At 28.0% G+C, this 16,033-nt stretch overlaps 1 protein-coding gene across 5 annotated transcripts in view; it reads left to right on the forward strand.

Annotated features, from left to right (window-relative positions):
• The window catches only part of LOC120425590 (myosin heavy chain, non-muscle), a 101,244-nt gene that overhangs the window by 46,271 nt on the left and 38,940 nt on the right, over window positions 1-16,033 (forward strand). The gene's annotated exons all lie outside the window — the stretch shown is intronic.

Genomic DNA, 16,033 nt, shown 5'->3' on the forward strand with positions numbered 1-16,033 from the left:
CCAACGTAAAGAGCATAAACCTGTTCCACCTGAGATTCGTTTGTCCGCTCCAGGTCCCCAGAGGGATGTCTTCAATTCATTAGCCCGTTGAATGGCACGAACTTGAGTTGTGATTATTTTTGTACCTTCTCAATCCGTGTGTGGTCAGGCGAAACCCACAAGGTCATTCCCGGACGGTGGATCTCTTCTGGACGGTTCTATACCTATACTGGAGACTGACCTGCTGAGTGCAATGACGGGCATAGTAACGGACGTTGCATGTTGTCCAACGGTCAACAAATGCATACCGGAACACAAAAAGGGAAGGTTGGCGTGTGTTTGGCGCCCTCAGGACGTCAAACCGATAACATCAAGCTACGTGAACAAGAAAGCCTGACGTCATGCAATGCTCAACCTATTCGATGTCAATAATGAATTCTGAGTATGGTGGATTAGACAGTTCACTTCATATAAAATTGATTCTGCTCTTTTTGTCTATGTCTCAACCAACATTGTTCAGCGAATATCAAGCAAACCTACTGCGACCTACTCCCCAACATTAACAAAGAGCTTCGAAACGATTCTTTTCTTCAAACACAACTTTTTGCGCGAACTCTTCGAGGGCAGCTCCGCCGCCGTGTCCAACTGTCAGAATGAGTCACGCTGGTGATAAATATTTGCGTTGATTTCCGAGGAATCATGGAGAATCGCAAAGAGAGGAAACAAAAACTCGGTGGCAGACCGTCTCTTCACGTGATTGTTTTCCCGTACGGGTCACGTCCCGGGCATTCCACGCCGAAGTTCTGCGTCGTAAGTTCTGTAAACAACGCTCTTTTGGGTACGCATAATGGAATACCCGATTCGAGTGGTAGTTTGACAGTTCGCTCCATAAGAAATACATTGCTCACTACCAATCGCGTCGGGTACTCCATTGGTAACTCAGTACGGCTGTGGATTCCGTGACCTCTTGTAACTTCCCGCCATCATCCTCCGGTACAGGAGGTCACTGCTCGCGAATTGATTAGCACCGGTCTGGTGACCAGGCTCCTGGACTTATTTCTGCCGTATCACGGGAGGATGACGGACGAATTAGTCGCAAGTCTCAGCCCAAGCAGCAAGTCAGCCGTCGTCGTCGACAACAAAAACTTGGCTGACCTACATTCGACGCTCGACTCGGCGCGGCGCTGCTTTCCCTTAAAAGGAAGCAAGTTTTCGACTGTATAGCACGGCTGCCTCTGGTGAGTTGCTGTTGTCAGATTCAGCTCGACGTAAGCAACCATTAGGAATCCATTAAGGCGTAGAGGGGGTAGCAACGTGCAGATCGTCAAGGTTGAACTGTTCTATGCACGCACGGGGACCAACCGCGGAGGGGTGCAGTTGCCGTAACACTTGGGTATTGGCATTGATTTATTGCTCTCGTTGACGGGCAAGATCCAAGGTCGATTGCGCGACAGGTTGCAGCAATGGTGGGAAAGTGTCGGAGGCGACGGAGTATGTGGGAAAGGACATCGCTGTGGAGGAGCTCTTCCGGCGTTGAAGGAGTCACTTTCATTGTTTTCATCCAGACAATGTACGGGGGATTCGCCTTTCGCCGGTGAATGCTGCAAAAGGTGAATAACACAAGGAAATGTGGTGCGCACACTCTTCGAAATTATTCTAGAGGGAAGGATTTCCGTTTCGTTCTGGCCATTCTTTCGTCGAATGATGTAGCTATATTGCAAAATTGGAGACTTTGTTATATAGATCTTGATGAAGACAAAGGTGTCTGGCTGGGACAACAGGTTTGTTGATGGTAGGGAGATATTTTTAAAGAGATATTCCCAAACCAGAGCTCTGAAAGTGTAAATAAATACTCTTTAACTGAAATTTTTAAACTTTTTGCTGTGTTGAAATCCGTCGCAGTATTATTAAAATATAACTTGGTTTAATCGAAGATATTGGCCAGACAAACCAAGCAAAATTTTAAAACAAAGAATTGCTCAAAAATACCATATCCGTGCAAACCACATTTGAATTGTCATCCTACACGGAGAAAATCTGTTCCAAAAATCGTGAACATGCGTTCATGAAATTTGGAACCACGAACAAAGTGTTCAAATTCCATGGTACTTTTTGAACAAACATCCGTGGATTTTGAACACTTTGTTCATGGTCCCAAATTTCATGAACGCATGTTCACGATTATGTGAATAAATTTTTCTCCGTGTATTCCGCACGACTTCCTCTCTCACATTTTTTTTACGACTGTGAAAACGGTCACTAAATCGTCGCAAATAATCATTAACCCGGCTCGAGCTAACCGCTCGCATGTGTCAGCATGCGAAATCACTCACATCTATTAGGGGATAGTCCAACAAGATCATAAAACAACCCGCTCTTGCTCAATCATTGATCAAAATACTCAAGATGATGCAAATAAGGTGGCAACCGTTGAAGTGGTCAATTGGCTTGCGTTTAAATGCAAAGTTTCAACGTTACTTATTTTTTAAAAAGCTCTTTGTAAAAAATCATAAAAATCGATTCGAAATATTCAAGTCACCTTTAAATCTACCACCTTGGCATTGGTGATGGCGTGTGGTCGTCATGATCACTTAGTCACACGCCGAGGAAAAGTCGTCTCGAGTCATGGCGCGGAAGTGTGAGAAAAAAAATGACAGAATTTTCAAAATAATTCACACGGTGTTACAAATCCGCGCGGGACAGAGACAAGCAGAGTCTGATTGTGATACACCCGCCGAAAACCTGTTCAAATTTCAACGGCTACGGCGAGCAAGGGGATCGTAAAAATATTCCGAATTCTTTCGGACTGTCCTGCCAGGTCGTACGATCGTGACTTGAATATCCACTAGAATGAAACCGCTCCCTCTCTCCCGGCTCTCGGAGCAAACATCGCGGGATTAATTTGACAAATGCTTAAAACTTGGTGTCGTAAAGTGACGGCGGTGACCAGTTTGACGCGAGAAATTATTTACAAGTCTAATAAACTTGGGAAAGCACCCATCACCAGAATAAATAATAGCTCAAGAAGCCCGGCTTTTCGCGCCAATTTACGACCCAAAACATTGTTCGACGCGCGGACATTGTTGTGTTGACAGTTGCTCGCTCTCTCTCTCTCTCTTCGTGTAGTGACATCGCTGAGAGGAGCAAATTCCTCTTGAATTCTCAGCCGCCGTGATGCATCGCGGTGGACGCCGCTATTAATAGTTGCACTTGATGCTTGAAATTTTGATGCAGGTTAAAAATAGATGTCTCTAACCTTTCCGAGTTTTTCGCTGACTGCTGGAAAGTGCACCTACACGCGACAAATGGATAAACTATTTCAATGAAGATCTTCCTCGCACTCACCGCTTCTTGGCAGACAACCAAATCGGTGCAATTACTTGGCGCCGTTAGTACAAATGGGTAATTAGTGACTCTTTAGAATGCAGGAAGCTGATTCTTCAAGGTCGACCTTCCGGATGCCACGATTAGACCCAAATCAGTGAATTAACACCTGATAACTCACCTTGACGCGTCGTAATCTTCAGGGGATCCCCCCAATCGAAGATTAGTCACTCCGGACGACATTCATCTATATTGGTTCACATTTCAAAGAAAGAGATTTCAACTTCTAAGCAAACATCGGACCGCGAAATGCTAATAAACGAAACCCACGACACGTCGACACGGCGCTTGACTAATGTCAGTGTCATATTGTACCCGTGTGGGGCCGACGGCGATATCTCCCGTCAATATCTTGAGTTGAGACGTGTTCAGATTTTCGGCGCCCCTCAACCTTTCTCTGCGCGTGTTAATTACCCACTTTGTTGACTAATTTGTCAATTTTGGTTATTGTGGTGAAAAGGCAACGGCGGATCATCTCCGTTGACGTTCAGGTTGCATGGTGTCGATCCAAATCCCAAAATAAAATTCCCTGACTTTTCCCTGACCTCTCCAGACCACCAATTTAATTTTATTTTCTATTTTCTACTAACGTATTGTTTGGAGCATTTTTATGGTTTCATGCATTTTCCTTTTTGAATATTGTAAATTTAAGATATTGAAAAACTTCAATGACTTTTTTATACAATGGATTCTGCAAAAATATAAAAACTTTTTTTTTTATTTTGTAAATAAATTTTTTTCTTATCGAACATCCAAAATGAGCAACCAATAATATTTAATAATTAAAATTGTTGCAAATTTCAAATTGCGATTAGTTAATTTCACTTCATTTCCTAAAAAAAAATAAAGTTAAAAGTTTTCCATAAAAATAAGCCATTGAAAATTTGAATTAAAGTAAGAAGTCATGTTTCATTTGAAAATTGTTGCCTTTTGCCGAATTTTCAAACGAATTAGGCCGATGTCATTTTTGCTTGTGTTTTTATAAAAAAAAACTAAAGGTTTTGGAGACAAAAACTTGAAAAAAAAAATAAAATTTTGCAGAACATTTCATTTCAAAAAGTCATTATTTATCAAACATAGATATTACTTTACTCGATGATCTTACCAAAGCGTCACTTAGAAAAATCGAAGCAAATTTTCCTACATCTTTTTCTCAAAATGTCTCTAACCAAAAAAAAAACTTCAAAAATATTTCAAATTTTATCAGGTTTTCTGTAATCTAAGACGGTAAAAAAATGGCCATCAAGAACGTAGGAATTTAAGAATTTAAGAATTTAAGAATTTAAGAATTTAAGAATTTAAGAATTTAAGAATTTAAGAATTTAAGAATTTAAGAATTTAAGAATTTAAGAATTTAAGAATTTAAGAATTTAAGAATTTAAGAATTTAAGAATTTAAGAATTTAAGAATTTAAGAATTTAAGAATTTAAGAATTTAAGAATTTAAGAATTTAAGAATTTAAGAATTTAAGAATTTAAGAATTTAAGAATTTAAGAATTTAAGAATTTAAGAATTTAAGAATTTAAGAATTTAAGAATTTAAGAATTTAAGAATTTAAGAATTTAAGAATTTAAGAATTTAAGAATTTAAGAATTTAAGAATTTAAGAATTTAAGAATTTAAGAATTTAAGAATTTAAGAATTTAAGAATTTAAGAATTTAAGAATTTAAGAATTTAAGAATTTAAGAATTTAAGAATTTAAGAATTTAAGAATTTAAGAATTTAAGAATTTAAGAATTTAAGAATTTAAGAATTTAAGAATTTAAGAATTTAAGAATTTAAGAATTTAAGAATTTAAGAATTTAAGAATTTAAGAATTTAAGAATTTAAGAATTTAAGAATTTAAGAATTTAAGAATTTAAGAATTTAAGAATTTAAGAATTTAAGAATTTAAGAATTTAAGAATTTAAGAATTTAAGAATTTAAGAATTTAAGAATTTAAGAATTTAAGAATTTAAGAATTTAAGAATTTAAGAATTTAAGAATTTAAGAATTTAAGAATTTAAGAATTTAAGAATTTAAGAATTTAAGAATTTAAGAATTTAAGAATTTAAGAATTTAAGAATTTAAGAATTTAAGAATTTAAGAATTTAAGAATTTAAGAATTTAAGAATTTAAGAATTTAAGAATTTAAGAATTTAAGAATTTAAGAATTTAAGAATTTAAGAATTTAAGAATTTAAGAATTTAAGAATTTAAGAATTTAAGAATTTAAGAATTTAAGAATTTAAGAATTTAAGAATTTAAGAATTTAAGAATTTAAGAATTTAAGAATTTAAGAATTTAAGAATTTAAGAATTTAAGAATTTAAGAATTTAAGAATTTAAGAATTTAAGAATTTAAGAATTTAAGAATTTAAGAATTTAAGAATTTAAGAATTTAAGAATTTAAGAATTTAAGAATTTAAGAATTTAAGAATTTAAGAATTTAAGAATTTAAGAATTTAAGAATTTAAGAATTTAAGAATTTAAGAATTTAAGAATTTAAGAATTTAAGAATTTAAGAATTTAAGAATTTAAGAATTTAAGAATTTAAGAATTTAAGAATTTAAGAATTTAAGAATTTAAGAATTTAAGAATTTAAGAATTTAAGAATTTAAGAATTTAAGAATTTAAGAATTTAAGAATTTAAGAATTTAAGAATTTAAGAATTTAAGAATTTAAGAATTTAAGAATTTAAGAATTTAAGAATTTAAGAATTTAAGAATTTAAGAATTTAAGAATTTAAGAATTTAAGAATTTAAGAATTTAAGAATTTAAGAATTTAAGAATTTAAGAATTTAAGAATTTAAGAATTTAAGAATTTAAGAATTTAAGAATTTAAGAATTTAAGAATTTAAGAATTTAAGAATTTAAGAATTTAAGAATTTAAGAATTTAAGAATTTAAGAATTTAAGAATTTAAGAATTTAAGAATTTAAGAATTTAAGAATTTAAGAATTTAAGAATTTAAGAATTTAAGAATTTAAGAATTTAAGAATTTAAGAATTTAAGAATTTAAGAATTTAAGAATTTAAGAATTTAAGAATTTAAGAATTTAAGAATTTAAGAATTTAAGAATTTAAGAATTTAAGAATTTAAGAATTTAAGAATTTAAGAATTTAAGAATTTAAGAATTTAAGAATTTAAGAATTTAAGAATTTAAGAATTTAAGAATTTAAGAATTTAAGAATTTAAGAATTTAAGAATTTAAGAATTTAAGAATTTAAGAATTTAAGAATTTAAGAATTTAAGAATTTAAGAATTTAAGAATTTAAGAATTTAAGAATTTAAGAATTAAGAATTTAAGAATTTAAGAATTTAAGAATTTAAGAATTTAAGAATTTAAGAATTTAAGAATTTAAGAATTTAAGAATTTAAGAATTTAAGAATTTAAGAATTTAAGAATTTAAGAATTTAAGAATTTAAGAATTTAAGAATTTAAGAATTTAAGAATTTAAGAATTTAAGAATTTAAGAATTTAAGAATTTAAGAATTTAAGAATTTAAGAATTTAAGAATTTAAGAATTTAAGAATTTAAGAATTTAAGAATTTAAGAATTTAAGAATTTAAGAATTTAAGAATTTAAGAATTTAAGAATTTAAGAATTTAAGAATTTAAGAATTTAAGAATTTAAGAATTTAAGAATTTAAGAATTTAAGAATTTAAGAATTTAAGAATTTAAGAATTTAAGAATTTAAGAATTTAAGAATTTAAGAATTTAAGAATTTAAGAATTTAAGAATTTAAGAATTTAAGAATTTAAGAATTTAAGAATTTAAGAATTTAAGAATTTAAGAATTTAAGAATTTAAGAATTTAAGAATTTAAGAATTTAAGAATTTAAGAATTTAAGAATTTAAGAATTTAAGAATTTAAGAATTTAAGAATTTAAGAATTTAAGAATTTAAGAATTTAAGAATTTAAGAATTTAAGAATTTAAGAATTTAAGAATTTAAGAATTTAAGAATTTAAGAATTTAAGAATTTAAGAATTTAAGAATTTAAGAATTTAAGAATTTAAGAATTTAAGAATTTAAGAATTTAAGAATTTAAGAATTTAAGAATTTAAGAATTTAAGAATTTAAGAATTTAAGAATTTAAGAATTTAAGAATTTAAGAATTTAAGAATTTAAGAATTTAAGAATTTAAGAATTTAAGAATTTAAGAATTTAAGAATTTAAGAATTTAAGAATTTAAGAATTTAAGAATTTAAGAATTTAAGAATTTAAGAATTTAAGAATTTAAGAATTTAAGAATTTAAGAATTTAAGAATTTAAGAATTTAAGAATTTAAGAATTTAAGAATTTAAGAATTTAAGAATTTAAGAATTTAAGAATTTAAGAATTTAAGAATTTAAGAATTTAAGAATTTAAGAATTTAAGAATTTAAGAATTTAAGAATTTAAGAATTTAAGAATTTAAGAATTTAAGAATTTAAGAATTTAAGAATTTAAGAATTTAAGAATTTAAGAATTTAAGAATTTAAGAATTTAAGAATTTAAGAATTTAAGAATTTAAGAATTTAAGAATTTAAGAATTTAAGAATTTAAGAATTTAAGAATTTAAGAATTTAAGAATTTAAGAATTTAAGAATTTAAGAATTTAAGAATTTAAGAATTTAAGAATTTAAGAATTTAAGAATTTAAGAATTTAAGAATTTAAGAATTTAAGAATTTAAGAATTTAAGAATTTAAGAATTTAAGAATTTAAGAATTTAAGAATTTAAGAATTTAAGAATTTAAGAATTTAAGAATTTAAGAATTTAAGAATTTAAGAATTTAAGAATTTAAGAATTTAAGAATTTAAGAATTTAAGAATTTAAGAATTTAAGAATTTAAGAATTTAAGAATTTAAGAATTTAAGAATTTAAGAATTTAAGAATTTAAGAATTTAAGAATTTAAGAATTTAAGAATTTAAGAATTTAAGAATTTAAGAATTTAAGAATTTAAGAATTTAAGAATTTAAGAATTTAAGAATTTAAGAATTTAAGAATTTAAGAATTTAAGAATTTAAGAATTTAAGAATTTAAGAATTTAAGAATTTAAGAATTTAAGAATTTAAGAATTTAAGAATTTAAGAATTTAAGAATTTAAGAATTTAAGAATTTAAGAATTTAAGAATTTAAGAATTTAAGAATTTAAGAATTTAAGAATTTAAGAATTTAAGAATTTAAGAATTTAAGAATTTAAGAATTTAAGAATTTAAGAATTTAAGAATTTAAGAATTTAAGAATTTAAGAATTTAAGAATTTAAGAATTTAAGAATTTAAGAATTTAAGAATTTAAGAATTTAAGAATTTAAGAATTTAAGAATTTAAGAATTTAAGAATTTAAGAATTTAAGAATTTAAGAATTTAAGAATTTAAGAATTTAAGAATTTAAGAATTTAAGAATTTAAGAATTTAAGAATTTAAGAATTTAAGAATTTAAGAATTTAAGAATTTAAGAATTTAAGAATTTAAGAATTTAAGAATTTAAGAATTTAAGAATTTAAGAATTTAAGAATTTAAGAATTTAAGAATTTAAGAATTTAAGAATTTAAGAATTTAAGAATTTAAGAATTTAAGAATTTAAGAATTTAAGAATTTAAGAATTTAAGAATTTAAGAATTTAAGAATTTAAGAATTTAAGAATTTAAGAATTTAAGAATTTAAGAATTTAAGAATTTAAGAATTTAAGAATTTAAGAATTTAAGAATTTAAGAATTTAAGAATTTAAGAATTTAAGAATTTAAGAATTTAAGAATTTAAGAATTTAAGAATTTAAGAATTTAAGAATTTAAGAATTTAAGAATTTAAGAATTTAAGAATTTAAGAATTTAAGAATTTAAGAATTTAAGAATTTAAGAATTTAAGAATTTAAGAATTTAAGAATTTAAGAATTTAAGAATTTAAGAATTTAAGAATTTAAGAATTTAAGAATTTAAGAATTTAAGAATTTAAGAATTTAAGAATTTAAGAATTTAAGAATTTAAGAATTTAAGAATTTAAGAATTTAAGAATTTAGGAATTTAGGAATTTAGGAATTTAAGAATTTAAGAATTTAAGAATTGAAGAAAATATTTTTTTTGTTCTCTTGATTGTTTTTTTTTAATATTTATATTTTTTTATTTTTTTTTTGCTTTTTTATTTGTAATTTAATAATTTCAGATCTTTAAATTTTTTTTAATATGATTTTTTTTTGAGGGTTTTGATACTATTTTTCCTAATTCCTGAATAATTCAATTTTGAATGTTGGAGCTGTATTTTTTAATGTTTTGATTTTTTTATTTTATTTGGGATATAAGCACAGTACACCCACTGGAACATGCCCCAATAATAATTTGGTGAAATGGATTGTTACATCCTAATGTCTGTATCTTCAGGAAAAGTTTAAAATATGATTAAGATTCAAAAGATTAAAATTGAATGTATCCAGTATAAAAGAACACCAAATAAGGGTAAAAACATTACTCAAAACTTAAAAGAAACTAAATATTCAGAGTCAGTATGTTTCAAAATGAGTTGAGTGTAGTAATACATTTGTTTAGGAAATCCTCAACAATATTTAAAAAAAATGCTTCATCTTCATCTTTCGACGTTTCTTGTTGAGAAAATACAAACAAAAAAATTCGGAAGGAAATTCTATTAATAAATCGAAGTTTTTGCACTCAACGAAAAAAAAAACCAATTATCCTGATTCTTGAAGAGATTTTCCTTTATAAGTTGAAAGTAATTTTATCTCTCTCAATAATGTTTTAATCAAAATTGCATCCGAGCGAAATCCGCGCCAAATTCACGCCGTCCGTAACAACCCTGTTTATTTCATATTTTTTTGTTTTATTTCTTTAATTGTTGAAAGTAATTTTTTAATTTTTAATTCCATTTCACCATCACTATTTTGCTTGCATTTTAGATTACACAAAATTAGATTACTTTGGATCATTTTGAAATCATAGTTCAGTTTAATTTTGAGAAAAATAAAAATTTAGATAACGAATAATAAGTTAAATTTCGGAAAATTTTCTTACATACCATTTTTTTTTTGAATTTTAGAATAAGAATTAAAAAAAAAAGAAATCAACAATTCCAAAATATCAGAATTTCAGAATTTTTAAAATTTAAAATCTTTGAGCTTTAGAATTTTAGATTTTTTTTAAATTTTCGAATGTTCGAATTTTTCAACTTTTGAATTTTTTAATTATTCAATATTTCTGACAAAATATATGATTTTATCTATGGTCCCTATATGCTGAGCAAACGACCAATTTTAGAATAAATCTCTGAGGATGGTGGGGCAATGCCTCATATTGTCCCACCCTGTGTGCGCTAGGAATTTGTAATTTTCAGTTGAACGCAAATCCAAAGCAAATCCAAATTATTTGATTTTTAAACCTAAACATATTGCAAACAAGCAACGCGCGAAGAAATGCCAAATGCAACTATCCGTTGCCAATATAAAAAACCAATATAAAAATTCAAATATTATCAATGTTGCAAAGTTTGGCCTGGAAGACATTCAAATACATCATCAAGGGCGAATTTTCAAAAAGAAATGAAATTTTGTAGTAATATTTTTAAGATCATCGAAATTCCCTGACCCAGCTTAAAATTCCCTGACTTTCCCTGACTTTTCCAGGTCAAATAAAATTCCCTGACAATTCCAGGTTTTCCCTGACTTTTCCAGAAATCGACACCATGGGTTGAATCATACCGTCACGTCAATGGGTGTCAAACGCGTCAATCATTTGAAAACGGAATATCTATTAAAAATTTAAAAATCTATTAAGACCAGATTTTTCCGGAATGCTATACAAAACATAAGTTTCGAATGCAGGAGCTTTACATTTGGCCTGCGCTTTTCTGAGATATTTAAATTTTGAAATTGCATCTTTTTGGCTTAAAATGGCTGTAGGTTTTGACCCTTAAGTCCAAATTGACTTTTTTTTACACAAAAATATGTGTTTTTTAAAGCTCTAAAAGTGCCCCGAACATCACTTTTCTTTAAAACTTAACCCTGAATTGCTTCGCTTACGGAGTTACATACATGTAAGAAATCGTAAAATTTCATAATTCAGAAAATTTATTGAATCCTCTGAAAAGGTGATTTTCAATCACTCCTGAAAGTCGGGACTGGTTTAACTAATCTTCACCAAAATTTTGAGCCGATTTGGTCAAAGCAGTGTAGAGATATCGTGGCACCCGTTTTTCGAAACTGCTAATTTCAAATATATCTCGGCAATGAAACGACCGAATGTCTTCTAATTTGTTTTGTTAACAGATGAAAATGTATATTTTAATACCCTGAAAACAGATTCAAAAAAAAGTTTCAATGTGTGCTCATACTAACCTCTGACTTTTTTCTCGATTTACATGTATGTAACCCCTTAAAAAACATATTGCTTTCTCTAAATTTGGTCGTAGAAGGTGGTGTCTTCGATAAAGTTGCTAAAAAGTTAGATTTCTATAAACACCCTTATCGTGAACCACCCTAATTTTAAACCAAGTCAAAATATGCCCTCCAGAACGCGGCACAATTTTTCGGAAAATTTATTTTCCACTTAATTTTGCGATCTATATCACTGTGCATTGGCTGTATTTTGGAAATGGGAATAAGTACCATGCTGATGCGGTAAAGAACCTATTAAATTATGATAAAGCTTATTTGAGTATAAATATTGAAATATTCCAAAATCTTTCAAAATCGAATAAAAATTCTAAAATTTGTGAATTTGAAATAAGAGTTTTCGAAGATTCCACAATTTGGACATCCAATAATTCAAAAATGCCTTTTTACTTTTAGTAATTATGAATCTGAGATTTTCTGAATTTTTCAATTCTTGAAATCTTAAATTCTTAAATTGTAGATTTTAAGATTTATTATATATTTTTTTATCTTGGAATTTTTGATCAAGTTTAAAATCCTAAAATTTTAATCTTTATTTTTTTTAATTTTCGAATGTTTTTTTAAGAGCATTAAAGTTAGAACTTAAGAGTTCTGGATTCTATTTTTTGAATTTTAGAGCTCTACAATTTTTGAATTTTAGAAATTATGAATTCGGATTTTTTGGACATTCAAAAATTCGAAAAATCCTCTATGTTTTAGGAATTATGAAATTTTTATTTTTTTGTTTTTGAAATCTTAAATTTTTTAATTGTAGGTTTTTCTTAGAATTTTTAAATTTTAGATTTTGATTTTTTTTAATTTAGTTTTTTTGGCTTAAACTCTTGAATTATTTTTAGATTATTTTTAGAGCTTTGCAATTTTACAATGTTAGAACTTCAGAATTTGGGATTCTGAGATTCTTTGAATATTAAAGCATTATAATATTAGAATTTTGAAAATTAGGAATTGGGATTTTAGAATTTTTAAGCCTAACATTTTTTAAAAGATACAAGCTTCATATTTTTTTTTTATTCTTGAATTTATTTCTGAATCTCTAAACATTTGGATCTTTTTTTTTAGTTTTAAAGTTATTTTTTTATGCTTTGGGTTTGTGAATTGTGAGCCGTTTAGAGTTTTTAAATTGTGGATTTTGTAAGTTTAAAATAAAATATGTTGGTTAATTTTTCAATCATTGAAATTTTTAATTTTATGTGAAATTATTTTTTTTAAAGCTTTACAGTTCAAACTTTAGAATTTGAGATTCCGAGAATTTTTAAATTGAAAAGCTTTACAATTTTTAAATTTTAGAAATTATGAATTTGGATTTTTTGTACATTCAAATATTTGAAAAAAAAAAACTACTTTATCCTTAAGGAATTATGAATCTATTTTTTTTTTTTTTAATTTTTTTTTTATTTTTGAAATCCTGAATTCTTTATTTGCAGATATTAAGGTTTTTTTTATTTAAGAATTTAAATTCTTGAATTTTTCAAATTTTAGATTTTTGATTTTTAATTAAGAATTTTGGTTTTAAAATTTTGAATTATTTTATTAGATTTTTTTAATTTTTAGATTATTTATAGAGCTTTGCAATTTTACAATGTTAGAACTTCAGAATTTGTGAATCTGAGATTCTTAGATTTTTTAAGCTTTACAATTTTAGAATTTTGGAAATTAGGAATTGGGTTTTTATATTTTTTAAGCCTAACATTTTTAAAAACGGTTCGAACTTCATTTTTTTTATTTTTGAATGTTTTATATCTAAATCTTTAAACATTTGAATCTTTTTTTTTTTGTTTTTTTGGTTAATTTTTTTTAATTATGTAGGTTTTGGGTTGTGCAGTTTAGAGTTTTCAAATTTTGTAAGATATTAAAAAAAAAATGTTGGTTTAAATTTTCAATCATTTAAATTTTAAATTTTATGTGAATTTTTCTAAGAGCTTTGCAGTTAAATTTTAGAATTTGAGATTCTAAGAATTTTTGAATTTTAGAGCTTTACAATTTAATTTTTTTTCGAAATTATGAAGTTGGATTTTTTGGACATTCAAATATTCGAAAAATCCTTTATCTTTTAGAAATTATGATTTTTTTTTTTTAGTGTTTTAATTCTTGAAATCTTAAATTCTATAATTGTAGATATTGAGGTTTTTTTTATTTATTTCAGAATTTAAAATCTTAAATTTTTAATATTTTAGGTTTTTGTTTTTTTTTTAATTTTAGATGTTTTGTTTTAAAATCTTGGAATAATTTTATTAAATTTTGAGATTATTTTTAGAGCTTTGCAATTTTACAATGTTAGAACTTCAGAATTTATGATTCTGAGATTCTTAGAATTTTAGAATTTTGAAGCCATACAATTTTAGAATTTTGGAAAGAAGGAATTTAGATTTTAGAATTTTTAACGGTGCACATCAACCAGAGCTTTTGCACCCAGATTTTTGTTACAGACATTTTAGTATCTTCAAAATTACGGGTACTATCGAAATATGTTTTTATTCATCCCCTAAAGTACTGTCCACCAAGTAATTTACATCAAAGTTTGACTATTTTTACAATCACGTTGTTGCAGGATTGGGTCCGTAAGTTACTTCCTTCGTTGCTGTGCACCCTTGAGCATCATTTATTTAAAAGGTTCAAACTTCATTTTTTTTTATTCTTGAATGTTTTATTTATGAATCTCTAAACATTTGAATCTTTTTTTTTTAGTTTTTTAAGTTAATTTAAAAAAAAATAAGTTTTGGGTTTGTGAATTTTAGCAGTTTAGGTTTTTAAATTTTTGACTTGTAAGTTTTTTTTTTAATTCTGGTGGTTTTATTTTTCAATATTGATTTTTTAAATTATGTGATTTTAGTTTTGGAATTGGAGTTTTTTCATTAATAAAAATAAATGATTTTTGAACTTTTGAACATTTTTTTAATATGTTTGGCAGCGTCGTTAATTCGGTTGAGTGACTGGTCGGTAGTTGGACTCGCAATCCAATGGTCGTCAGGTTGAATCCCGGGGTGAAAGGAACTAAGTAAATCTTTGAAATTTTATAATTAAGGGTTTTTTTTTGCAGTTTTGAGATTTTAGATTATTTTTTTAAATAAAATTTTAGAATTTTTGATTTAAGAATCCGTCGAATTTTTAAATTTTTGATTAAAAATAATTATTCCACTTTGAAAGGTATCTAAATCGGTGGTGCTTCAGTTATTCTTGAATCAGGAAGCTTAATTCCATGCTGTGATGTCGGAAACCATGTCCAAATTTTGAATAATTCTGCTTATTTTGTTGCTACAAATTTCAAATACTCAACACTTGTTCCTCCACCGTTACATGCCAGCACGGTCACAGCCAATCGCACACGCAATTGAGCCCGTGATCATCCACCGGCATTGGTGCTAAATTGAGACGTCGTTATCAGCCGGTTGTCGGCCCTGGTACAAAGTGTGCTGCAGGCAATTGTTTACTAAACAACCCCTTAATTGCAAGCTAATCGAACCGAGCGCGCGCTGCTGCGCCTTGTTAGCGGATCGTAACGGCGGATCTTGCAGGTTTAATCGCTACGGATCATCGTCGTCAACAGTCGTCTTCTTCTTCGCCGCATTATATTTATTATATGCATCTGCTGTGCTGCAGGCCGCGTTAATGGTCAAACAGTAGCGCTTTACGCCCCTGTTTGGCCGCGCATCCAAGAGCTAGATTATGGTAATAAAAAATCGCACGCGCAAAACGGAAGGCAAAATAATAAATATGGAAAATACGACCAAACATTAACAGCTTTGCCGGACGGACTCAGGAACGGCTGCGATGACGGCGTTCTGAAGCAAAGATTTCGTGAATGGGCGTTAAACTCGTTCCAATCGGATCATGAACTCCAACGCTTCACACTAATTGAAGATCTGCGGGGGCGTGACCGCAGGCCACCGAAATCTGTCGGAGAGGGGGGGTTATGTCAATTAAAAATAGCTCAGTGCAAGTTCCGTTGCTCCGGAAGCTGTAAACCGGTTTCCTTTGGCCGTTGCCGCATTTTCCGGTCGGGTTTCCCTAAGACAGAGTCTGAACCAGATGTGTCATGATCCGATGTTTCAACGAGACAAACAGTCAGTGACATTGACCACGGCCAATGGAAATTGCGACGATCCGCGGGGTGTCTAATGCGCCAACGGTTGACGCCCATAACCTAGAGGGGTCGTACATTATAATTTAGCGTTTTTTGGGGAATGCAGAACTTGGGGAGCCGTCAAAACATGTGTACAAATGTTGCTGTTTTCGTCGTTGTGCTGGTTTTCGGTATCCCAAATTATAGGAGTTGGTAGACAAATGGCGTTGCGGGGGTGGTCAACGGGGAC

Source organism: Culex pipiens, chromosome 3 (genome assembly GCF_016801865.2).
Source record: "Culex pipiens pallens isolate TS chromosome 3, TS_CPP_V2, whole genome shotgun sequence".
Taxonomy (NCBI): Eukaryota; Metazoa; Arthropoda; class Insecta; order Diptera; family Culicidae; genus Culex; species Culex pipiens.